Below are 24,816 nucleotides of genomic sequence, written 5' to 3'. Positions count from 1 at the left end.
CTTGCAAGGAGACTTACACTTGCCTCAGCTTTGCCAGCCGAGCCCTGGATGAGCAAATTACACCTGCATATTGTCAGCTGAGCCAAGGTTGGGGACTTAATGCTGACTGAGCCCATCTGAGCCAGGAATCAGTCAGCTGAGCCAGAGATCAGCTACATCCTAAGCTGTTCATCCCTTTGGATCTTCCCACAAGATTGCCCTCTGTGTCTACGAAGTCTATCCAGACTCAGAAGAGAAGTGGACTGACTTATGGGTTTCCTTTAAGTGCATACAGTGCTGGTGTTCTATAGGCATCTTCCAGTTTTGCTATACACACAATAAAGTAAAACTAAATGGTATGAAAATTATCTTTAATCCTCCCCTAGATAGTGACATTTTAGTGGTCAATATATTTGAGGCCACCAGAAACCATAACATTTTATAACTATGCTTCTGTAGAGACCCTCCAAATGTTTCCAGTGCCAATAGATTAATATTCTTCAAGCCACTTAAAAAAAAAAATCTGACTAAAGTTTTACTTTTCTCATCTTGTTCTAGTTACTTAGCAATGCCAATGAGGGCCTTGGAAATAAGCCCTGTGTTGTTATTGCTCAAGTAGCCATTGCGATCTTCTGTGAGTACCTGCTCTGACATTACACACAACTTGCGTAAGACACCACTTGTGTGAGAAGTCTTTTTCCATGCATCAGCTGGCTCCAAATAACGTATGAACTGGCTGTAAGAAAAGAAACAAAAGTTTGTTAGTTTTGTTTGACGGGATTATATGACATGCTTGAACAAACATCCTCTGATAAATGACAATGAGCAATTCTTCTGCAAGTATCAAAGGAACCAATTTTTTAAAATGTAAGGGACTAGTTACTTTCAATTTAACTAATTGCATAAGCTGTTGAGTATTCTTAATCATTGTTTAATCTATTAAAGTTGCAAGTCTTTAAGGTGCCATAAAACCCATTTGTTGTTCCTTCTCAGTGATGTCTTTTCTAATGTGAAATCCTTTATATGGTAAGATATCTTAGATGCTGTTTTATAAGGCATGGGAGATCAATTTTTATTTTGTCTTTAAAAGGAATATATGAGAATTAACCTCATTTTCTCCCAAACTCATGTTATAACTCTTTGGTAGGTCTTTTGCATCAGATAAGTTATGGAGGACTTCCAGAGCTTTAACAATAATCACTATTGTTTATTTTATTTATATAGGAGCCATCAGTGTATATGGTGCTTCACAGGGCAATATAGGCAAAATCTTCTTTCTTTTCTTTTCTTTTCTTTTCTTTTCTTTTCTTTTCTTTTCTTTTCTTTTCTTAAGCCCCTTGCACAATGAGCTTATGATCTAAATTGTGAGACAATACAAAGACAATGCTATTTTGTGCTGGATGCAGAAGGACATTAGAAGCTTGGCGTTTGGATTTAAAGGAAGGTTGTTCCATGATCTGACCATTGACAGATATGAATGGAGGACAAGCCTATCAGTGGCTACCACCCACAATTGTTGGCTCCACTTCCACTGTGCGGAAAGTGTTCTTGCACTCATGCCCTGCTTGTAGGCTTTCCATGGGCATCTGCTTGGCTACTGTGAGAACAGAGTGTTTGGCCAGCAGGGCACTTCTTGCTAGCAAAGTCACTGAAAAGGCTTGATAGCACTTGATAGTACTGAGTAAACTGAACAAAGCAGTGTATAATTTGAGGGGAAACAAACACAGAGATTCTGTATTTCTTAATTCAGGCCTTGTACAAAGCAGGAAGACATGAAACTCCCTCAGAACTATACAGCTAATAAGAGCATGTGCTACCTCAGTGAGGATCATCCCACTCTGCTTAGTTGCTAAGCAACACCTCCACCTGTCTCCTTCTAGGCTAATTGACTTTAACACTAACAGAACCAACCCTTAAGTTACAAACTGAATGATCTCAGTTGTTGTACTTCCAACATCTCTTGCCCACTAATGGTTTGGGCTGTGAAGGAGGCAAGAAGGCATCCCCACAGCTTGGCAACCTGTGCAGGGAAACTGGTCATACTGCCTTAAATCTGTCTCTGTTAGGACCCCACAGAACCAAAAAAACCAAGCCGGGGGAGGGGAAGGAGAGAGCAAAATCACAGTGGGGTTTTTTTCCCCTTAAATAGAAGAGGTGGTGATAAAGGTGCCCCAGTGATATTTGGTTGCTCAAAGGCCCAAAGAAACCTGGAGCCAGACAGAGAGCATATGCATTAATATATCCATCATTTGTGTGGGCATATTCTGTCAGAAGATGTGGTGATGGTTACTAGCTAGGCTTTAAATAGGAATTAGTTCATTTAATGGAGGAGAGAGAGAGAGAGAGAGAGAGAGAGAGAGAGAGAGAGAGAGAGAGAGAGATATGAATGGTTATTAGACTTATTAGACAAACATAATGCCCATGGTCAGAGTTAGCATGCCACTGAATTCTAGAGCATGGCGGGCAGTCAGTGGGGTGGGGAGCTGCAGCCTTCATCACCTGCTTAAGGTGATGAAGAGGCATTTGGAACTGACCCACACCAGTCCACCCTCAGTTAACTCCCCACTGTCTGCTTCCTTAATTACAGTTTTGCAGTTGGCGTGGTCTGCCAGTTTCCTCCTCCTCTTTGTAGAACTCTGTAGTGAGGGGGAGGACATAGACAAAACTAGAGTTAGTTGGTTCTGATTTCCGCACACTAATTAGGGAGTAAGCTCATAAGAAAACAGATACCTTTGATGATGCATGTACATGACTGCCCCATGGATCCCACTGAGGCAACGAGACAAATTAACTTGTTTGATCAAACTTAGCTAGCACAAGTAACTTCAGCTGGATTAGGACAGGTGTACTAATATTTTTGGGGGAAAGTTCTTCGATTTGTTCCTTCTTTTTGGTGCCACATAATCACCATGCAAATGTTTGCACTTAATCAGCATCAGTTTGATGTGACATAGTGTTACCAAGGTCATTTTGACATAACTTCAAGGGTATACCTTGTATCAAAGCTGTTTACTCTTTCAAAGCACAAGTACGCACAGACACACACACACACACACACACACACATTCTGCATGCAGTCTAGCCTGCTGCTCAAACTCTTGTCATGATGACTCAGAATGAACTTGAAAAGCTCTTGTAGTAAGGTGAGATTGCTTTCTTTTTTCTGCAAGAACTACTCTGACTCAGTTTCAAGTAATCAAGCACAGAATAGCTGAGTATGTCCTCCAGAAGTTTTGCTAACTTTAGTCTATATTTCCCAAGGGAGTGGCTCCATCAAAATTAAAAGGTATGCTGTGAGGTGACCAGGGTGGCTGTCTGCCTGTATTCATACCGACTTTTTCAAACAACACCAGCTTAAGGCCAAACTAGATGGCATGTTAACAGTATGACTGCATTTCATAAAGACACTGCAATCTCTGCCGTGCCTCCTTTCCAAAAGGAAACTTGAACCCTGAGTAAGTGCCTGTGTTACACACCACGCCCCCCCCCCCCATTTCTACAGCAGTGTGAGATTTCAGGGGTCCTGGCGCTTACCCAGGCTTATCCATCTTAAAACTGATAACATGACAATATCAATCCCTACCCGCACCATACACACCCCACAGTCTTGCTGAGCAGTAGGGAATTGTCAAGTGAATCCATTCTATTCCAAACACTATATTAGATTACTGTTTATATCTATATGGTTGCACCCTACAGCTGATTTTGTCAGGGCCAGTGGTATCATTAGGCCAATTAGGCAGCCGTCTAGGGTACAGACCTTAGTGAGGCACAATACTGACCTGTTGAGGAGCACAGTTTTAAACAGATTACCGTATTTTTCGCTCCATAGGACGCACCGGCCCATAGGACGCATCAAGTTTTTTTGGGGGGAAATAAAGGGGAAAAAATTTATTCCCCCCCCCCAGGCGCTTGTGGTGCCGGCAGTGGGGAGAAGCGCTCTTCTCCCCGCCGCCCGCCTTGAGATCAGGTCCGGGGACAGCGGGAAGACATGCTGCGCCTCCCCGCTGTCCCCGGAGCTTGCGGGGCAGGCAGTGGGGAGAAGCGCTCTTCTCCCCGCCACCCGCCTTGAGATCAGGTCCGGGGACAGCGGGAAGACATGCTGCGCCTCCCCGCTGTCCCCGGAGCTTGCGGGGCAGGCAGCGGGGAGAAGCGCTCTTCTCCCCGCCACCCGCCTTGAGACCAGGTCCGGGGACAGCGGGTAGACGCGCTGCGCCTCCCCGCTGTCCCCAGAGCTTGCAGGGCAGGCAGCGGGGAGAAGCGCTCTTCTCCCCGCCGCCCGCCTTGAGATCAGGTCCGGGGACAGCGGGAAGACGCGCTGCGCCTCCCCGCTGTCCCCAGAGCTTGCAGGGCAGGCAGCGGGGAGAAGCGCTCTTCTCCCCGCCGCCCGCCCTCAGACCAGGTCTGGGGACAGCGGGGAAACGCGCTGCGCCTCACCGCTGTCCCCGGAGCTTGCGGGCCTGGCGGCGGGGTCTCCCCTCTCACTCTGCAGGCTTCAGCGAAAGCCTGCATTCGCCCTATAGGACGCACACACATTTCCCCTTCATTTTTGGAGGGGGAAAAGTGCGTCCTATAGAGCGAAAAATATGGTACTTATTACTGCATTTTTTTAAATAATAAAAAATAGCAGTTTCAAGCTCTGTGCTTTTCATTTTTTTGTACAAGACACCCATTTTTGAAAATTGAAGTTAGCAATTTGTTGGGGGGTGGAGGCGTTCAAGTAGATAGTTTTGCCTATTCAGCAAAATAGCCCGGAACCAGTACAGGATTTGGTTAACACAGAAAATATTATTACACACTATTTACAATACTAGAGAGAGGGCAATGAACACAAAACTGCAACACCATTTGTTCATATACATCACATTGTTATAATGGGGACTTTATGTTTGGGCAATTCAGCTAAGGACAGTAGCTCAGGGCTGAGGTCTACCTCAAAAGTACAGATGCATTAGAATTGTCTGTCATGTCTCCCTCTGTGGCCTAGATGTGTTTGTGCCCTATGGTACAATGCTACAATCATTAGATAACAGGACATGTTTTTCCACCATGACAGATCTTGTTAAAAATGCATTTGATTACTTTGGTAATTAGAGCTACAACTCATTATTATATAATCTAGTATTCATTTTTTTCTAGATGCTGGAGAAAAGTGAATCTTGAGGAGAATAAATGATTAACAAGAGTAAACAAATGTTGTCCCTGACAACAGAATCACAAGCTACAGTTACTGTAAATATTGAATGGTGCATAGTTCCCCTGTTCTTTCAACCCACTGCAAAATATATTTTTTCTGCACTTGGTATCCTGTTACTGCTGTAACAGTTTGCTCCCCACCACCCGCCCGCTCCCCGTGAAAATATTGTGTAGATCTGTGGATATATTTTTGAGAACAGTGGCAGCTAAGGCAAGATGCCAGGTCCCGCCCCCCCCTTTTTCACACTAAAAATCTGAGAGAGCTTTGCTCAAATTTCTCACACTGATGGAATATACCACCCCAAGAGCCTATTAGGGTTGAATGATAGGATATAAATGAAATTCTTCTACACATTTCAGTGGCAGTACAAAAACCTATTAGTCACAGTTGCAACACAAGGGGGAGAAATACAGTGATACCTCGGGTTACAAACACTTTGGGTTACAAACGCTTCAGGTTACAAACTCCGCTAACCTGGAAATAGTACCTCGGGTTAAGAACTTCGCCCTAGGATGAGAATGGAAATCGCGTGCTAGCAGCATGGCAGCAGCGGGTGGCCCCATTAGCAAAAGTGCACCTCAGGTTAAGAACGGTTTCGGGTTAAGAACAGACCTCCGGAACAAATTAAGTTTGTAACCCGAGGTACCACTATATTTGGAAGGGGGTGACAAAGACTGGGGGGGGGGGCTTTATCCAAATGAGATTTCTGAAAAAAATAACAAATTTCATATTAACACTCTCATCCTAAACCTGTTTTCTCTGAAGGCCTATTGATTTTGATGAAGCTAACATTCAAGTAAGCATGCTTTTAGGAGTCCACATGTAATTTGTATGTAAAAAGCACCTTTCCTTCAGGTATCTCCAGGACCCAACATTTCAGGGGGAGACTCTGCCATTGTCTATGCCCACCTTAAATCCTGGGATTTTTTTTCATATACCCTTTGGGAAACTATCAGGACAGCTCTGCCCAGTCAACAAACTTGGTCCTCAAGGGGTAGTGATAACAATATGGTCTGCTAGGCTATAAAGGTTTCCCATCCCAATGAGAACTGTCTTGAGTCCTCTCTGTATCCATATCCAACAGAGTAACTAGGACCTTGAAAGGGCCACCAATGCCTACTGTAAACTCTTGGAGGGGTGAGTCCTATCACACAATTCCTTCTCACTTATAGTACACTAGAATGTACTATGTAGATGTCAAAAGTTGGATATTTAAACTGAAGAAAGGGGGAAAGAGAAAATGCTTAGTATCCTGTAAAGCAATCATGTTTACATGGAAGGAATACACCAATTACCTGTGTGAACCTGTGTGAGATTTCTCCGCCCCCACCACGCCTGAAGACCTTTTCACTTCAACTCACAAAACTAGACTAATGTGACTACTCTGTTGCAGTCAATTTCTCTTAGCAAATGGAATGCTCATGATCATTCTACGACATTGCACTAGCTCAGCCAAAGGCTTGATAGGCATTTGAAAATCCTCCCTTCGATTAGGTTCTGGAGAGACTGGTTTCATTCAGAAAGTAGATTATTGCAGGGTTTTCAAATGCGCAGCAAGTAACCACACCTGCCCTTGTGGACAGCAGGCTATAGAACAACTCTAGATTGAAATCAGCATGTTGAGGACAAGCGTGAATGATTCTGGATTGGAAAAAAACTACATTTTTGTGCTATAAACAGGTTCACATGCAGCAGCCTATGCCTTTACTCTGAGGTAGTTGCCCAAAGCTTTCACCTACTCCCATTTCACAGTGCGTTCTGTACTAATACAAATGTTACAAACATCTATGTATGAGCATAAAGAGAGGCTCCACAGGGCTGTTTATCCTATTAGCAAGTCAGTTCGAGCAGTAGCCCCGTTCTCCTATATACTAGCTGATGAAAACAAGCTTCCTGCCAGCCACAAGGGAGCAAATACGCTACTCATGGCTGTGTTCCAACATAGCATGTTCATTTATGCAATGCAGAATAAGGAATGATGACTCAGAGAGCCTTTAAGTAACAACTGTTTATCTGAGCCGCTCCCGAGGTTACCATATGTAGGTACACTCTGCCCAGCACTCAGGTCTACAAGGACCATCCCAGTGTAGTCATAAGAGCCTGGAATGCATAAACAACTTCAAAACATCTGGTGGTGTACCTTTCTGACAATTTGGCAAATGCAAAACTTTGAGTACACAATCATTCTGTGTTCTTTATACACTGGCAAACAATAAATAACATTTATTATTTATTTACAGGGGTATACAGAGACTCTGGGGTTGTGATCTAGTTAAACTAATTAATTGTTATTTGCCCTGAATTAGCAACTTTGCTTTGAGTTTTATTTAGGAAGGAAACACTATTGAGCCCACTATCTTGGTTCACTTTTAAGGTGTGGAGGTGCTTCAGAATCTCCAGTGCTTTATTTATGTTGCATATCACCATCTCCTTATAAAGGGTTTCCCTTTGGATACAAGAAAGTGGAAGTTATACTGTATATGGTTCTGTAGAATCCAAGAAGTTGTTACAATGCTGTGTGGATTTGTTTCAGACCCACATGTTTTAATAACCTCTCCCTGACTTACAATACCTTTACTCAGTACTACTGTGTTATATCTGATGGTGTTGGTTTAGCAATGCTGACCTGATCCAGGTTGCTGAGACAACCTGTATAACATCCAAAGTCACACACCAAAACAACTCTGCAAGTCATGATATTATGCAATGCAGTGTCACTGAGCCTCATCCTAAATCTTTATATATAGCATAGAATATCTCAAAAGATATTAAATGGGAGGGACTAATTTCACAAAGCATGTTACAGTTACAGATAGGTAGCCGTGTTGGTCTGCCATAGTCAAAACAAAAAAAAAATTTCTTCCAGTAGCACCTTAAAGACCAACTAAGTTAGTTCTTGGTATGAGCTTTCGTGTGCATGCACACTTCTTCAGATACACTGAAACAGAAGTTGCCAGATCCTTCTATATAGTGAGAAGGTGGGGAGGGGTATTACTCAGAAGGGTGGTGGGAATGGGTGATTGGCAGATGAGCCTGTTGACCTCTCCTGGACAATGACAGTTCTCTTTCTCAAGCTCTGGGAGGAAGACCTTTCATTGCCTACAGACAGCCACCCAATCTTAAACAACTCCTAACCCACAATAATACTACAACCAGACGTAACACGGACACTGGCACCAGAGCCTGCAATAAACCCAGATGCCAACTTTGCTGCCACATACACCTGGACAACACCATTACTGGCCCCAACAACATCACACATACCATCTCGGGACTATTCAATTGCTCATCGTCTAACATTGTATATGCCATCAAATGCCAACAGTGTCCCTCAGCTCTCTATATTGGACAAACAGGCCAAACCTTACGCCAAAGAATAAACGGACATAAATCGGACATCAAGAATCACAAGACAGAGAAACCAGTAGGAGAACACTTCAATCTCCCAGGACATTCTATACAAGATCTCAAAGTAGCTGTATTACTACAAAGGAATTTCAGAAATAGACTGGAAAGAGAAGCTGCTGAATTGCAACTCATTACCAAACTTAAAACCATGGAGAGACCTGGTCTGAACAAAGACATTGGATTCTTATCTCATTATACATGACAAAGCCCTTTTTCACCTTCTCACCCCTTGCTTTTTCCTGTAAGACCTATTGCAGTCGTTAAGAGTCGTCAACAGGCTCATCTGCCAATCACCCATTCCCACCACCCTTCTGAGTAATACCCCTCGCCACCTTCTCACTATATAGAAGGATCTGGCAACTTCTGTTTCAGTGTATCTGAAGAAGTGTGCATGCACACGAAAGCTCATACCAAGAACTAACTTAGTTGGTCTTTAAGGTGCTACTGGAAGAAAAAAATTTTTTTGTTAAAGCATGTTAGTAAATCTTCAGAGTTTGGAGTTATTAAGTATCTCTCAAATGACTAGAAATTCATAACTCTTTCAAAAATGTATTTGCAAACACATTTTGTGTATAAGTGAAAGGGGTTGAAAACATCTTCCTACTAGCACCACTACCACAATGGGTTTTGCTTCCAGTGTAACATGTTCCTCCTCCTCCTTCCCATTAGCAGTAGTAGTAGTGGTAGTAGTAGTAGTAGTAGTAGTAGTAGTATATTTCTACCCCATCCATTTGCCTGGGTTGCTCCAGCCACTCTGGCCAGCTTCCAACAAATTATAAAAACAGAGTAAAACATCAAACATTAAAAACTTCCCTGTACTGGGCTGTCTTCAGATGTCCTCTAAAAGCCATCTAGTTGTTTATCTGCTTGACATCTGATGGGATGAAACCACTACCAAGAAGGCCCTCTGCCTGGTTCCCTGTAACTTCATTTCTTGCAGTGAGGGATTCACCAGAAGACCCTTGGAGCTGGACCTCATAGCTATCCATGGAGGTATGGGTTAATTCTTCACCCAGGACATCCCTATCAGCTACATCTGGTACACTGGCTGAGATCCTACCTGTCTGTGCACTGTTTCACCAGAGTGGTGCATGCTCTGGTTATCTCCCACTTAGACTACTGTAATGCGCTCTGCGTGGGGCTACCTTTGAAGGTGACTTGAAGCTACGACTACCCGTAATCCAGAATGCAGCAGCTAGACTGGTGACTGGGAGTGGCTGCCGAGACCATATAACACAAGTCCTAAGCACAATGGAAACAGTAATAACAGCACAATCCAATGCATATTATTAATGCAGAAGTGCATCCCATTGCATTAAGTAAGGCATTTTCCAAATAATGGTAAGCATGGAGTTGTAGCCTGAGCTTTATCAATAATTTAAACCATCTACCTTGACAAAAGCCTATTTTCAACACTTCATCTTACATTCCCAACATTTTATCATATCTGATATAACCAAGAAACAAAATGTAAGATTGGAGTAGGTAGATGAAGGATGGTTTCAGCCAGAAGTGGGTTTACTTTCCTTTACTTTCCTCCATGCAAATGAACAGCTGTTATTTACTCATATGAGGACACTGTTGAAATAACCATGTGCCCTCCAACCCTTACAGTGGGTGACCTAGTTCTCACTGATAGGGATTGGGCATGAGGTGTACTGTGACCCTATGGTCCCTGCACATGTTAATCCCCACCCCTCTCTCTCTCCACACACATACTTCTTGTAATGACAATGGACATTCTGCTACTAACAAATAACTGCCTTTGTAATGAAGACCTGTAAATAAATATCTTGTATTGTTCAGACAAATAATTTAACTTATTGATAAGGCAGCATCATTTTCTCAAGTGTATATGTACAATAAAACCGTCAATACACTAAATTCAGTTTAAGAAAAAACAACAACCTGACACATCACTATTTAAAGATCCTGCTCTAAAATCATATGCTTCTGAGTCATCAAAAACTCTCAGGTGTAGTTCTCATAGAAGTTGCCAACTTCCATGGGATTCACATGATTTCAGTGTGTCTTCACATTCACAAACCCCCTGCACGTAGAAAACTAAGCTAGAAACTTTCTCCCCTCAGAGCCATCTTCCATGTGCAGGAATTTTGCTCTTTCTGATAGGAGTACTTCACCATGTAAGTGCCCACTTGTAGTCTGAAATGGTACAGCCTCTTCAATGATAACTAGACCATCGTCTTCTTTATGTTTCTTCTTGGGTGTTAAAATCAGCCAGTGAAGTTCTGCTTCGCATTTATCTTCTATAGCTGAGACCTGTTACAGGGTGGATCAATAAATTTTCAGTAGTGGTGCACTGTCCACCATCTAGAATTTCTTTCACACACACCCTGACTTTATTAAAGTTTGAAGGAAAATATACAACAGTTAATATTAACTATCCGATATATTTTTATCAAAGATAAATGAAACTAATCTGAATGAAAACCCAAACCCAAAGGGGGGGGGGAGAGAGAGAGAGAGAGAGAGAGAGAGAGAGAGAGAGAGAGAGGAAGAGAGGAGAGAGGAAGGAAGGAAGGAAGGAAGGAAGGAAGGAAGGAAGGAAGGAAGGAAGGAAGGAAGGAAAGTGGGGGAAGACAACTTCTGATTCTTTGTCAGCTATATATAGTAAAATTATTCAAAACATCCACTCCAAGATAACACTCAACAATTCCACTTTGTATAAACCAATATTTTCTTCAATCCTCAAACCCAGATATCTTAAGTTCATTTTCTTTTTTGCACAAAAAGTCTATAAGGGGTTCCATCTGAATTCCTTTCCTAAGGAGTTCAGTTTATCACCTACATGGTATATAACTGGATTTTTTTCCCCTTTGGCATTTTTATTTCTGGAATGGGGATGATTATCTGTTTGTCTAGTTTAAAAATAGAATGCTGCTTTTCTTATCTTAGTATGTGTCTGTGTGATTTATTATTGTTTTGTATGTTTATTTATGAGTATCTTTACTCTATATATCTTCAATCCTCCCCAATAAATACATAAATAAAATTGCTTAAAGCACCTCACACATAATATGGCATATATCTTTTTAAACTCTTATATGTGTAAAAAAATAGGATAAATCTACCACCCTGACCCCTGCCAGGGCAGTCAAGATGGCTTTTTAGGAAGGAATCTTTTTTTCATCTGATAGATTCAAAGAAGATTTCTCTCACGAAGATCTATAAGATCTAAAAGACTCTTTGTCTTTTGTAGTTGTTATGTATTCAGTGGTCTATGTTCACCTGAGTTTGAGTCTGGACTAAGAATTCTGAGCCCCTGGTTATCAAGGTTTGGGCTATTGGCATTGGCTCTTAAGTTCTGAGTTACAATTCACAGCTTGGAGTTTTTGACAGCCAGTCACATTGAGAGTGGGAGTGGCCCAGGCTTTCAGAAATACATTTAAGCAGTTGCTTTGCCCCTGTTCAGTTATGTTAGCTCAAGTCTCTTGCTATTATCATTGTGTCTGGCCTCATAGAAACCCATGTACACTTCACTGGCAACAAGCATGGGATGCTAGGCTAGTTATGCAGCCCTGGCTGGCTTCCACAAGCTGAAATCACTGCTGGGGAACTGTCACCTTAACTGAGCTGAAGCACCACTGGGGACTTGCCACCTGAGCCAGCTGGAATCACTGATTGCAGCCACAAGGCAGGTCACACAGAGCGGACCTCATGGCCACCCAGGGCCACATCAAGCAATTTGACCCCACAGTCCCAGGGAAATGGGATTCCTATGCCACCAAGCTTGAGTTTTTCCATGTGGCCAATAACGTGACCGACCCTCTATTGAAGCGAGCCATGCTGTTCAGTGTGTGTGGGCCTGGCACGTTCAAGATTCCCCAGGCCCTCGAGGCCCCAACCAAGCTAAGCGAGATGACATTCAACACAATAATGCTGAAGTTGAGGACACACTTCGCTTCCCAGCCATTGGAGATTGCTTGCCAGCACGAGTTCTACAAGCGAAACCAGGCCTCAGGCAAATCCATAGAGGCCTTCATCACAACCTTGCTGCAGGACACCCACCACTGCAACTTCAGCGACCTGGAGATAATGCTCCACAACCATCTTGTGTGCAGGCTAAGGGATGAGAAGCTACAACAGCACCTTTTTGCGAAGAAGGATCTAGCCTTCCAGGTTGCCTTAGACGAGGCCCTCACGGCAGAGACAGTCAGCAAGATGATGAGAGAGATTCGCCAAGTGCAAAGCCCATCCATGGCATGGAAGGCCGAGGCAGTGCACTCAGAGAAGATTGTAGACAGTGAGGAAGGTGAGGACATCCTGAGACTGTGCCTTGGCTTGTCGAAGTGTTTTGGCCAACAGAGAGGTGCAGAGGTGAATTGCACCAGTTGCGGGGGCCAGCATGAATGCCAGTCATGGTGTTTCTGTGATGTCCAGTGTTGGGAATGTGGGAAAACTGGCCATATTGAATGCACCAGCCAAATGAAGGAACAGTGGGACACTCCCTGGCGTCCAATTTCAGGGCCTGGGGATGGTCACCGCGGGACTCCAGGTGCAGTAGAATGCCATGCCATATCAGAGTGTACCTGCACACAGGAGCCAGCTGCCACATCTATCCAGAATGCACAGCCAATCTGCGAGAAGATTCGAGTAGCCGTGATCATCCAGGGAACCCCATGCGAAATGGAGGTTGACTCCGGGTCAGCGCTCTCTGTTATTTCTGCTGAGACATACCATCACATCTGCCAGAAGGGAGGAGCCCCCTGTTTGCAGCCCTTTGAGGTGATCCTGACAGACTTCCAGGGGAAGCATGTGCCCATTCAGGGCATTGGCACGTTCACTGTCGAATTTAAGCATTTTAGCGGACCGCTGCAGCTGGTAGTTGTCAAAGGCCCCCACACCAGCCTACTTGGCCTCAACTGGTTCGACGCACTGGGCATCCATATCACAGGGGTCCAGCACATAGGCCAGTCCAGCTATGAGGCCATCTGTGATGAGTTTGCAGCCGTGTTTGATGTGTCACTGGGGTGCTACAAGGGCCCACCGGTCGCACTGAGCCTCAACCCGGCTGTAGTACCAATCCGCATGAAGGCTCGGCAGGTGCCATTTGCCCTGAAGCCCAAGATCGATGCAGAGTTGAATCACCTCATCAAAGAAGGAGTCCTTGAGCCAGTCCTGCATGCTCAGTGGGAAACCCCAATTGTCACTTGCCTCAAGGCAAACGGGAATGTGAGGATCTGTGCTGACTACAAGTGCACCCTCAACAAAGCCTTGCAGCAGCATGCGTATCCTGTTCCAGTCGTGAGTCACCTTCTTGCATCGCTGGCGAGTGGAAAAGTCTTTGCGAAGCTCGACTTGACCCAGGCATATCAACAACTCCCAGTTGACGAGGCCACCTCTGAGGCACAGACTATCGTGACCCACCACGGGGCTTTCCGTGTCAAGAGACTACAGTTCGGTGTCAGCGTGGTCCCAGGCCTCTTCCAAAGCCTCATGGAAGATGTCCTGAAGGGTCTCCCTGGAGTAATTCCATATTTTGGTGAAGTCCTCATTGCGGGAGGGTCCGAGGCAGAGCTTGCATGCCGTCTTCGAGAGGTCCTGCGCCGTTTTCAAGATGCCGGCCTAAAGGTGAAGAAAGAAAAATGCCAGCTGGGGGTCCCCAAGGTTGAGTTCCTCGGGTTCCTGATCAACGCTGATGGCATCCACCCCACACCAGCAAAGGTAAAGGCCATCCATAGTGCTCCACCGCCACGCTGTAAGCAGGAGTTGCAGTCCTTCCTGGGCCTGTTGAACTTCTACCACTCTTTTATTCCACATAAGGCGGCCACTGCAGAGCCCCTGCACCAGCTATTGAACAAGAAAGCTCCTTGGATCTGGGGCTGTGCTCAGGACACTGCTTTCAATGCTGTCAAACACCTGCTCTCCTCTGACAGTGTCATTACCAATTTCAATGAGACCAAGCCTGTTGTGCTTGCCTGTGATGTCTCCCCATATGGAATCGGTGCAGTCCTCAGCCACCAGTTGCCGGATGGACGGGAGGCCCCTATTGAATTCTACTCCAGGACCTTGTCATCAACGGAATGCAATTATGCCCGGATCGACAAGGAGGCCCTGGCTGTCGTGGCTGGGGTGAATAAGTTTCACAACTACATCTATGGCCGCCACTTCACAATTGTGACTGACCACAAGCCTCTGCTGGGCCTTTTTGCTCCTGATCGGCAGACTCCTCAGATCCTGTCCCCAAGGATGCTAAGGTGGTCCATCTTTCTCAATGCATATGACTACGCACTTCACCACCGTCCCAGCAAGAGCTTGGGCCACACAGCTGCCCTAAGCCACCTGCCATTGCCAGACATAGACGCTGATCCGTCCCCAGCCCACAGCGTGATGCTGCTGGAGACTCTGCCCCAGCCACCGCTTCACACCACAGATGTTGCCATACACTCAGCAAAAGATCGCACCCTTTCCTGTGTCCTCAACTGGGTGTGGAGAGGGTGGCCAGTGGGTCACCTCGATGCCAAGTTCTCCCCATTCATCTCCCGGAAACATGAACTGTCAGTTCACAAGGGATGCCTGCTGTGGGGGAACCGGGTTGTGATTCCTGCTAAGCTGCAGACCAGAGTGCTAGAGGATCTGCATGTGAGTCACCCAGGTATCGTCCGCATGAAAGCTCTGGCCAGGAGCTATGTCTGGTGGCCAGGCATTGATGCGGAATTAGAAGAATGGATCCGGTTCTGCCAGACCTGCCAAGAGTTCCGACCAGCCAGGCCGCAGTCCCTGATCCAGCCGTGGGAGATGACGCGAAAACCATGGTCAAGACTCCACATTGATTTCGCTGGCCCGTTCCAAGGTCAGACATTCTTGATCATTGTGGACACCTTCTCAAAGTGGCTTGAGGTGGTGCCAGTCTCAGCGATGAACTCCAAGGTTGCCATCTGGGCCCTGAAGTGGGTCTTCACCACACATGGCCTGCCAGACATCATTGTGTCCGATAATGGAGCGCAGTTCACATCGGCTGAGTTCCAGAAGTTCATGGCTGACAACCTAATCCAGCATGACACGTCATCACCATTTCACCCATCAACAAATGGACAGGCCGAGAGAATGGTGAGGACCACCAAGGAATCCCTCACCCGGATTGTCCAGGGGGACTGGAACCAGCGCTTAGCAGATTTTCTGCTGCAGCAGCACATCACGCCCTGCACCGTCACAGACCGAAGCCCAGCAGAGCTCCTCATGAACCGGAAGCTGGCATCGCTCCTGGATCGGCTGCACCCCAACCTTGCATCTGATTGGCCTCCAGGCCAGGAGCCTCCAGCGGCCCCCATGTCCTTCACCCCAGATGACCCTGTCTACACCCAGAACTATGGAGATGGCCTTGCCTGGATCCCTGCTGCTACCAGGGCAACTTGGCCAGTCTCCTACAAGGTTGCCATGCCAGACAGTCGGGTCCACCGCCAGCATGTGGACCAAGTGTGGCACCACCTAACTGATGCCCCAGCTCCAGCTGCCGCCACCACACCAAAGCACAGGGATGAAGTGAATGATCAGCTCGGTTCACAGGCTGATGCACCCAAGGAGGACGCTGTGTTCCCAGGAAGTACAGAGGAATGGGGCCCTGGCACTGCACCGCCAGACAGTGCCAAGGCGACAACACTGGTGACACCCATGACACCAGCTCCAACACAATCTCTAAATGACCCAAGGGGGCGAGCTCTGCCGCTCTTATAATCTTGAGGACTATGTGTGTTGATGGGGGTTAGGGTTCGTGCCTAAGGGGAAGGGAGTGTTATGTATTCAGTGGTCTATGTCCACCTGAGTTTGAGTCTGGACTAAGGATTCTGAGCCCCTCTCTTCTGATTCAGTACATACATATCCATTATCAGGGTTGGGGCTACTGGCATTGGCTCTTAAGGTCCAAGTTACGATTCACAGCTTGGGGGTTTTGACAGCAAATCACGTTGTTCATTTATTTCAGTAATTCAACTTAAAAGATGAAACTAATATAGGAGATAGACTCATGACATGCAAAGGCTTGATATGTCAAGCCTTTATTTGCTATAATTGTGGTGATCATGGTGTATAGCTGATGAAAACCCCAAATTAACAACCTCAGGGGCCCAAACCAAGTACTGAGTACATATGCATGCTTCTACTTCTCAGAGGTGCAATATTGCTCTATTTGCAGTCCTTGTTTTGCTGATTTCATTTAATATTCTAATTTTCTGAGATTGTTAATTTGGGGTTTCTGCTTATTAAAACAATGCACTTTCAAGTCAGATATTTGACAAATCTTCCATCTGCCTCATTAAGTGTCACCTTCACAGAACGCTTTCAATTCATGCCCTTAGCGGTCATAGATGGATGATACAATGGAATACCTTATGAAGACAGACTCTGTCTGTGTGGGCAACAATTTGTAGAGGACATTTGCCATTACTTACTACAATGTCCACTATACACGGACCAAACAAATTGATTCATAAAACTGCTTTTCATGAAGAAAACAAATCTAACCAGGGTGGAGAGGGTGAAATGGCTGCTGAGTGATACTGATGGCTCTGTGACTTTTAAGGTGGCTCTCTATGCCACCTTATAAGGCAGCTAGGAAGATTAGTAATAAAGAACTGGATGGGCTAGAGGTCAATTGCAAAAGAGTCTCTGGGATCTAATCTGCACATTTTATTTGAGAATTACTTTTTATTCTGTGTAATAAGAAATTTTGGTAGATTTAATCATGGTTTTACTGCATATGTAGAGACTACTGTCTGCTTGTTTTTCTTCTTTCTTCTTTGGACGTTGCCATGGCCTTTGGCTAGTGCAACAATATTATAATATAATATAATATAATTAATATAATATAATATAATATAATAATATAAGCAATTGCTTTGCCTTTGTTGTTCAGTTATGTTAGCTCAATAAAGTCCCTTGCTGTTATCACTGTGTCTTGCCTCGTAGAAACCCACATACACTCCAGTAGTTTCTCTAGTTTGTTAGGAAAAGGGGTGCATACACCCCTATCTTGTGCTGTTTCATAACCATCTATAACAAATTTTCAAAAGCTTTATGGTTTGCAAAATTGACAATATGGTAGAATGCCGTCATAGAATATGCTTTTATGGTCTTATTCACAAAGCGTTTTCACATTAACATGATTTTCTTTTTATAAATATGTATACTATAATTCTAACTTAATGATAATGACAATTAGTGATACCATAAACTAAGCACTATATGACAAATCTCTGCCCCCACAATTTGAAAAGCATAACTCATTATTTTAAATTTAATATTACCTTTCTTGGGTTGACAAAGAAAAACCTAGAACCACACACTTTATCAGTTGTTATTGTTTTGCACTCTCCGTGCAGTTATATGTAGGGTTTTCACCACAAACATAAGATCTGGAGTGATGTCACAATATAGCAATTAGAATCAGGGGTAATGGCAGCTTTCCATTTTTAGCAAGAGTTCAAGCTGTGCATCACTTTGATGTTTTTCCTACATCTATATATTAAGTAGCTCACTATAGTAAATTATGCTAAATCTTGGTAGCGTATACAAGAGACATAAGGTTAGAAAGTCAAATATTTTTCAAAACCTTGTTTCTTTTTGCCTCATGTATAGGTAGCACCTTTTGACGAAACTGCGGGAAGCAGTGGAAGAAAGGAGTGCCTGGCGTGGTCTGGTCCATGGAGTCACGAAGAGTCGGACACGACTAAACAAGAATAGGTAGCACCTTATCACTTCAGGAAAAGAAGTGTCTGATGGGGATTGTAGTGTTATTAGAATAAGAGGGCAATCTTAAGGCAAGAGCACCTTAGGATGCTAAAATCTCCAGCTCAGTCAGTTTTAAGTCTTCAACCCCAGCTTAGTCAAAAATATGCTGGAGTAGCTTGCTCATCCCAGCTAAGCCAAGGCTGGTTTAAGTCCTCCAAAAGGGGGTAAGGTGAGACCGGGGGTGGGTGGAACTGAGGGTGGATCCTAAGCATGTTCAGCTTGGTCATGTGACTGTGAATCTGGCACAAAATGTTATTTTAAAGGCTTGTTTTCTCTCTGTCAGGGTTAAACAGAGCAGCAGCCTTGCTGCTGGATGGGGTTTGGATCTGATATGACATTACACCAGCTGAACTTACACTGGCTTCAGGTTCATGTGCATAGCAATGCTCCCTATATTGCAACAGCAGCATGCCTTAAGAAACTGAATGTGGAGGGACCTGCCCTTTTAAACAATGAAAAAATGGTAAGTCTGGCTGCTCAAACTACCATACTTTTGACCCTTCTCTCCCTTTTCAAAATCTCTTTTTTCTTACCTGCAAATATTATAGCTTTCCTACCATTGGTATTAAGGTGAAGCACTGTGCCTAGTGTATTAAGAATCACATGGTGCTTGGAAATCCTACGGTCACATCATGCTGGTGGCCAACTTACACCAGTGTAACAATGCCAGGGTAGCATAGTTGAAACTTTATTGACCCCAGCCCCAGCAGCAAAGTTGAAATGAAAACAATGGAACAAACAGCAGTGAACATACCAACTTCATTGGCCACTTCCTTAGTGACCATAGCACCACCAATGACTCCCACCAACCTGAGAGTAGCATGTCAACAATGTCTACAGGCATTAAAACACCCAGGCATGAAAGCAACCAACCCATGCACGCCAAGGGGGAAATACTCCCATAAAACCATTCTGTCCCACATTACTTTCCACAGCAGTATTCCACTGGTATGATAACGAACCTCCAAAATAAGGCTCCAGTCTGGAGGTCCCTGCACACAAGTTAAAACTAACACTGGGCCAAATTCCCCTCCTGGAAAATGGGGGAGGGGACAATTTTGTGCTATTTTGTGCAGTGAGGGAGAAATGTATCCAAACTTTTCAGGATTCATGCACCTTCCTTGTTTTTGCAGAAAGTGTTGTTGGGGAGACACTGTTGAGAGAACCTTGCACTGCTTACTGCCAACCACACTTCCCAGAATGCCTCAGGAATAATGAAGTGCAACATGGCATTACTCCCAAGGCATTCCACGAAGTGCAGCTGACAAACAGCAGGGGAGGGAACCTTACACTGTCATGAGCAGTGTGAGTCATTTTTAAGTTAACAAACAAGAAGAAAATGGAAAATCCTTTGGGAAATCATACAGTTAAGTAAGGTAACCAGAAACCTGCTCCTGAAAATTTGGAGAAATTTATTTTCTCCACCTGTTTTCAAGATGGGCTGATGCCTGAGGGAGCTTAGGATTTGGACTAAGCCCATACATTTTCCTGTGTCCATAGAACTGTCCATTTTATCCCATTTGGAAGAGTGAGCAACAGTAACCTTCTACAGTACCTTGATCACTTAAACAGGTGGGGAAAATGCACACATTCCCTCTAACTGTATCCCTTTCAGTATTTTTAAAACTAAAATAATTATGTAAGATTACATATAGTTTACTGACTTGCTTGATAAAAATGTGATTTGTGTAATCCTTGTGACTGTAAACAGGAAATGCTAATAAAGCACTTATCTTCCTGATAGGTAAAAGCAGCTTTGTCATAGTGACTGTCAAAACAAACCAGTGGACTCAGATGAAAGAGCAAGTAAACAAATATTTTCTGGGAAATTTCTTCCACATTGCCTTCAGCAAAAATTCAGTTCTGGTAGCAGACAAAACAAAATCAATTTTATTCACAAAAACCATTCTCTTTCTTTCCAAGTGTTTGTAAAACTGTATCATTTGCTCTGCAAATCAGTAACAATAATGAGTGATTTTATTCTAAATGTTCATATAATTTCTCATCCTTATAATAAATTTCATGTGTTATTGTCTTTTCTCAAGATACCTTGCTTATGTTTACAAATAAAAAAACCTTCATAATTTTTAAATTTTCAAGATGCCTTTTTTGGGATGAATTTGATATTTGAGTATGTACTGGATGAATAAAGGAAGCAGAAAAGGGGTGTGTTAGTAGTAGAACTACATTCTACTTTTTTCACACAGTGCATAAATACTAAGCAGCTCCCCAAGAGCTTCATCCACAGTACATTCTTATAGACTGTGTATTAATCAGGAATTTTTTTAGACCTTTAACAACTTTGGCTGCAAACTTTTGCACACATTTAAAACTCCCCTTGAATCCAATGGGACTTAATCCTGAGTAAGACAGCAACTAGAATTTAAGTGATACAAAGTTCTGTAATCACTTTATTATAAAGTATAGTAGACTGATTAGAGAATCCACTGTAGGAAGTAGCATTCATTTTCTTCTGTGAGGCGCTTAAATGTCATTCTGTTAGCAAGCTGATGGAAGCAAACTACTTCTCCCAACTAAGAATGGCTAGTATAATGCACAACATCAACATTTTTCAAAATGAAGCCATTACACCTTTAAAATATTATTTTTCAAAGTGGTGACACAGAAACACATGTAATACTGCACATAGGCAACATGTTAGCATCACATTAGTTCAAAATAAAAAGGAAAGCTACAGATGGCAGCATATCTACTCATTGCAGGGGGTTGGAATAGATGACCAACGAAGTCGTTTCCAACTCTACAATTGTATGATTCCCTTAAAAGACCCAGGGAGCAATTCTAAAACCTGTTTAGGTTCAATTGGTATAAAATTTTGCTGCCATCTACAGAGGTGCCTCAGCTGTCCCACATGGATACAGCCCTGGTTCTTCAGCTTCACCTGTAGACAAATGGAGAGCTGTGTGAGGGCATAACTTAAGAGCCTTCTGTCCCTTCACTGTTCACAGTAAAAGGTCAGTTGTAGTGGTTGTGTTAAATGGAACAGTACAGTTTGAAAGGCAAGCCAGATTCTTGCTGGAGAACCAACTCTGAACCTATTCATTGTAGGCAGGTACATGAACAGGACTTTCATCTTTCTCCTTTTGTAGGAAGTCATAAAACAGAACAATAGTGTACTCATATCTGATAGCCAGTCTGACATACAGTGGTGCCCCGCAAGACGAATGCCTCGCAAGACGGAAAACTCGCTAGACGAAAGGGTTTTCCGTTTTTTGAGCTGCTTCGCAAGACGAATTTCCCTATGGGCTTGCTTCGCAAGACGAAAACGTCTTGCAAGTTTGTTTCCTTTTTCTTAACACCGTTAATACAGTTGCGACTTGACTTCGAGGAGCAACTCATAGAACGCAGTGTACATAGTAACCTTTTTTGAGGTTTTTAAAGACTTTGGTGATTTTTGAAGCTTTTCCAAAACTTCTTTTGCAGCCATTTGGTAAGTTAAGCTTTTAAAACTTTTTTTGGGGGGGTTGGATTTTGGGTTGGGGTGTTTGGAATTCAAGGACTTGGTGTTGGGGAGGGGTTTGCAAGAATCTGGAAGCTTGTTTTTCCCCCCTGCATTTTTATGATTTTCTGTGATCATTGGGCCACTCTGCTGTTTTTTTAAAAAAATTCTGGATTTGAATTTCTGTGTGCTGGGTGGCTGGGGGAACAGTTGGGGAGAGGGGTTTGGAAGAATCTGGAAGCTTGTTTTTTTTCCCTGCATTTTTATGATTTTCTGTGACCATTGGGCCACTCTGCTGTTTTTTAAAAAAAATTCTGGGTTTGAATTTTGAAATGCTCTTTACAGTATGTGTGACTTTAAAGAGCACTTAATAAACTCTTGTTGTACCAAATTTGGCTTTGTTTGGGCTTTTTTTGACCATAGGAACGCATTAATTGATTTTCAATGCATTCCTATGGGATTTCGTGCTTCGCAAGATGAAAAATTCGCTAGACGAAAAAATTCGCGGAACGAATTAATTTCGTCTTGCGAGGCACCACTGTATTAGTTTGAGTATCAGGCAAAGACCAGGGAGATCCAGGTTCAATTCTCTCTTCAACCATGAAGCTTACTAGATGACCTTGCACCAGTCACTACCTCCCTGCCTAATCTACTGCACAAAGGTGTTGTGAGGATAAATGAGTAGGGGAAAGCTTTGTAAACAACATCAAGTTCTTCAAAGGAAGGCAAAAAATAAATATAGGAACCTGCTTTCAGCTGTTAATAAATTTATTTCCAAACTGTCTACAGTAACTCAACACTGTACAAATATAAAACTTCTAAAGTACAGCATGCTTTTGGAAGTCCTTACTTGCCCCTGAAATCTTGAAACTTGAGTGTGAGAAACTTGGGACTGAATATGCCATTTAAAATTGATTCCTGAATGTGCACATTAACTATCTGAATCTCAAAGGCACATAACACAAGCATTGCTTTTGCATTTTGTACCTTAGTTTGTAAAAAAATTGTCAGGATCAAGCAAACACTCTAATTGCAAATGATGAGTTATATTATGAACATACAAATGTTCATTGTGATCTCTCAATCTGGGTGGAGAGGAAAATAAGTTTTCTTCCTCTTAAATAATAATTTGAACTGCAGATCTTCCAATGAAACAAATTAGCCACAAATCAAGGATGAACAAAAGGAAGTACTACTTGCATAGCATATAATTTGTAAAACTCACTGTCATAAGATGTGGTGATGCCTAGAATTGTAAAGGGGTTTAGACAAATGCACAGAGCATAATGGCTGTATGCAACCTCAATGTTCAGGAGCATTATTGCTTGGGCTGCATTCAAGCCATACATTTACAGCACATAACTTCCCTCAAATAATCCTGGAAACTTTAGTTTACTCATCACAGAGCAACAATTCTCAGCAATCTGAACAAACCAATTTCCAGGATTCTTTGGGAGGAAATCATGTGCTTTAAATGTATGGCTTGTATGCAGCCATAAGGTATCAGTTTCTGAGAAGCAACAATGGCCGAATGTTGCTGCTATTATGCTGTGCTTGTGGGCTTCCCAGAGGCATTTGGTAGTGGGGTGGTGCTGCTGAACTAGGTTGGAATTTAGTCAAATCTAGCAGAGCATTTATATTTGTAATCATTTTAATATCCAGGACTGATAGATTTGTATTTACATTGCACTTTTGGGGAGCCCATTGAAAATGGCTGTGAGGGTGGCATTTGAACTTGTAGCATACAGTGGTTCCCTAAAATATAGAACAGTGCAATCATAACCATCTCTATTGTGAAGTCTTACTGATTACAATGGGGTTTATTCCATCAAGGATTGCTACCTAAATATGTCTTCCCAAGTACTTTCCACAAAGTGATATCCTCTTTGTGTTCTGTTCAACCTTTTTACCTCAGATCTTATTTTACTCCTTAATATCACCTCCCACATTCTACACTACAGATACAAAATCAGCTTGAGAAGGGTGATCAGAATTCACTACTATGAACAAATCTGCAGCTTCTCAGATGTATTGTTTTGAGTGCTTTAATTAATTTTGAATTCAAATTCTGGGTTATTTTTCAAGAATAGCTTTTAAAAAAGCAACACTTAAAAAACCTGAAAAGCAAACATATCTCGTAACACCACCATCCACAAAGAAAGCTCCTAATGATTAAAAGATGTCTTTGCTATGAGCTTTTAGCCTAGGCAAATGAGACAGCCCTACGTTAGGACACAGGGCTAAGTTCAGGAATCATGTTTCTTTTCTGTTTCCTTCCCATTTTTATGATATTGTTACACAAGTTAATAAGCTCCTCTTCTTGCTTGTTGTTATCCTGAAAAATTCCCCATCCTGAAGTAAAATTTTACTCCCACCTACCTGCTGCATGAAGGCAGATATTGCCCCATCTGAAGCAAATTTCTTCCCATCTACCTATTGCGTGAAGACAGATATTGCCCCACTTGAGGAAAATTTACTTCCCTCTACTTGCCGTGTGTAAAAAGGGACAGTATTGCCCTACCTGATGTAAATTTCCTGCTGTGTGAAGAGAGAAATCCCCCTCCCTTCTCCCCCCCCCCTTGAGGTAAATCGTCCCTCCCCATCTATCAACTGCGAAGGAAATGCGCGCCTGCTGTTTATGAGGGAACACCATCGGAAACAAGTGCTGAACTACATCCGCTAATTTCGGGTATAGGAGGGCACCCCCTTCCCCAACCTCCCCCCCCCCCCCACCGCGGCCTGAGGGGCGTGGCTGTGGCGGGCGGGAGCGGTTCGGAGAGCCCGCGGCGCTCCAGGCAACGTGGACGCGCCTCTCCCCCCGCGCCTCCACAGCAGCGGCAGCTGGGACGGTTAATTTTGCACACATCCCTCCTGCTCCTCCAACGGTCGCCCGCGCGCTGACGAGTTGTTTACTTCCTCAGCGGCTCCACCCCTCCACCTCCCCTCGGCTCTCGCGCTCGCCGATTGGCTCTTCCTTTGGCCAACCACGACGCCTCTCAGGTCATCAAACCTGTATGGGGCGGGG

At 43.6% G+C, this 24,816-nt stretch overlaps 2 long non-coding RNA genes across 2 annotated transcripts; one reads left to right on the top strand and one right to left on the bottom strand.

Annotated features, from left to right (window-relative positions):
• Positions 1–499: 499 nt before the first annotated feature.
• LOC310754363 lies at positions 500–24,776 on the bottom strand. The gene is made up of 2 exons (XR_014543755.1): positions 24,171–24,776; positions 500–715 (listed from the first exon to the last, which is right to left on the bottom strand). It is a non-coding gene; the product is annotated as an uncharacterized lncRNA (long non-coding RNA).
• LOC310754373 lies at positions 18,187–20,423 on the top strand. Its single transcript, XR_014543774.1, has 3 exons — positions 18,187–18,794; positions 19,832–19,903; positions 20,076–20,423. It is a non-coding gene; the product is annotated as an uncharacterized lncRNA (long non-coding RNA).
• Positions 24,777–24,816: the final 40 nt, after the last annotated feature.

This window comes from Podarcis filfolensis, assembly GCF_964270895.1.
Source record: "Podarcis filfolensis genome assembly, chromosome: Z".
NCBI classification, from domain to species: domain Eukaryota; kingdom Metazoa; phylum Chordata; class Lepidosauria; order Squamata; family Lacertidae; genus Podarcis; species Podarcis filfolensis.
The sequence above is the reverse complement of the archived record's forward strand: the minus strand, read 5'-3'. Positions and strand labels throughout refer to the sequence as shown.